Source organism: Phoenix dactylifera, chromosome 7 (genome assembly GCF_009389715.1).
Source record: "Phoenix dactylifera cultivar Barhee BC4 chromosome 7, palm_55x_up_171113_PBpolish2nd_filt_p, whole genome shotgun sequence".
Classification (NCBI taxonomy): Eukaryota; Viridiplantae; Streptophyta; class Magnoliopsida; order Arecales; family Arecaceae; genus Phoenix; species Phoenix dactylifera.
This window is the reverse complement of record NC_052398.1, coordinates 12,461,622-12,463,916: the sequence shown is the minus strand read 5'-3', so window position 1 is coordinate 12,463,916 and position 2,295 is coordinate 12,461,622. Positions and strand designations below refer to the sequence as shown.

General features: G+C 37.7%; 1 non-coding gene across 1 annotated transcript; it reads right to left on the bottom strand.

Moving 5' to 3' along the window:
- Positions 1-451: 451 nt before the first annotated feature.
- On the bottom strand, positions 452-533 carry TRNAS-AGA. The gene has a single exon. It is a non-coding gene; the product is annotated as a tRNA-Ser (tRNA).
- Between the last annotated feature and the right edge of the window lie 1,762 nt (positions 534-2,295).

Here is a 2,295-nt window from a genome sequence, read left to right as displayed (position 1 = left end):
TACGTTTATTTTTCAAGTGATTCATATCGTCAAGTGTATCCATTCCAAATTTCATTCCGATCAAATGATCCACATCAGCCAATACATCTCGTGGTAACAAAAATGTATTATTCTGATGTGTGTGTGTGTATATATATAATGGAATCGAACTATCAAGTTTTCATATACCATGCACTCCCCTGCTAAAATCTATATCGGCAATTGAATAACTTTTTAATAAAAAAAAGGTCACAGGACAACCAATTTTTTTTCACTTCTCATGTGTGTCCCATGTGCTAAGGACCACAAAAATTAGAAGCAAAAAACAGTTTTAGATGAACATAACTAATGCAACCTTCTCCCGTGCAAGGACCAGTAATACTACAACATGATAAGTCACGAATAGGATCAAACATTATCTAGTCGACAGTTTAAAAAAAAAACGAAATTAAAAATGCTCAAAAATTAAAGTCGTAGTCGGCAGGATTCGAACCTGCACGGGCAGAGCCCACATGATTTCTAGTCATTCCCGATAACCACTCCGGCACGACCACAGGTGACGAATGTGGTGCTTTACATATTATATTGGGATCTTGTTTCCCTTACAGAACCTACCTTCCCATCCAGTGCTCCATCCTTTTCCATTAATCCGTCAACTCATAGACCTTTTAGTTCCTTGTTATCCCTCAGGTATCAGTGCCACTACCATGCTCCTACTTGAATTCTACTTTCTTCACTTACAATTCTTCTACCTCCGCTTGATTTCTGAATCCATGCTTGATTTAATGTTCCGTGATCTAGAATTTTAGGCCATTTGCTCATGATATATGTTATTTTCAGTGAGACAAAATGCATGTGATAAACTGATAATTCGGTTAACTTGAGGAAAACCAAAGCTGCTAAATCCTCACACAAGGAATAATATTTTAGAACTACAACATTATTCTTTATTGATCCCTTATTTGATTTTGATGAGTCCAAAACACATGAGTATATTTCTTATTGTACTAATGAATTCAAGTGAGTGTTACAGGCATAAATACTGCTAGAATTGAAAGAGATTCATTAGAAAATAGTTTAAGAACCTTAAGACTTGTTTTTTTTTCTTGTGTTGGAATTTTTTTTGTCTTTGGTCTGCACTCGAGTCGTCCCCTACTGTTCACGAGACGTCTCTCGCATAAGTTTGTTGTCTAGCACATCCTCGAGTTTACTCCTAGATAGCACGAGCTGACTCCAACAGAAAAAGATAGAGAAGTGCTTTTAATGCCACAGTTTCCGAGTCGACTCCTAGATAGCACGAGCCAACTCCCACAGGAAAAGACAGAAAAATGTTTTCAATACTACAGTTCTCGAGTTGACTCCTAGATAGCGCGAGCAGACTCCTATAGGAAAAGATAGAGAAGTGCTTTAACACTATAATTTTCGAGTCGACTCCTAGATAGCGTGAGCCGACTCCAACAGAAAAAGACAGAGAAGTATTTTCGATGGTACATGTTGCCCAAGATAACAACCCAAGAGGGGGGATGAATTGGGTTTTCTAAATTTTTAGGACCTTAATTAAGTTGATAGATGGGATTGTTTTGGCTTGTATTAAAGTATATAAATGCAGTGAAAGCAAAATAAACACAATGCAAACACAAAAGACCTATAGTAGTTCGGTGCACCCCAAGGCATCTACGTCCACTCCCCAAGCATTTCCTTGGAAATTCACTATAATCCCTCGAATTACAGTTAGATTGTTTTACTGGGCTCACAATCCAAAAATCCTACAATTGGTTTTACGGGATCTCCAATTAAACCTAACAATTGGTTTTATGGGCTCACCAACAAACCTTACAAAGAGAAATAGAGAAAAAGTTTGAAGCTCCTAAATGAGCAAGTAATACAATAATGCACTTAAAAAAGAGGTAAAAGAATAGTTATCACTTTGTAGATTGCTCTTCTCTTCTTTGCCAATGTTGCTTCACTCCTCAAGGGGTTGGTAGAGCTCTTAAAGACACTTAAAGACCGCTCAACCACCTTCTTTTAGAAGTTGAATGAAGCAAATAAATGAAGAACACTTAGACTTTCTTTTCTTTTGAATGCACTCTTGATTTTTGCAAAAGATGTTTTTCTCTGATGAATAGTAGCTCTTAAATACTTCTTCAACCCCTATTAGTCACTTCTTAGCTATTGGAATGAAGAAACTAGCCATTTCTAGCCGTTGAAGCACCAAAAAGTACATTTGCAGAACTAGCCGTTATGCTGTCAGTCGTGCTGGGGTCGACCTGAGCATATCTGGGGTCGGCTCGAGCTACTGTTCCATAGACTGGGGTC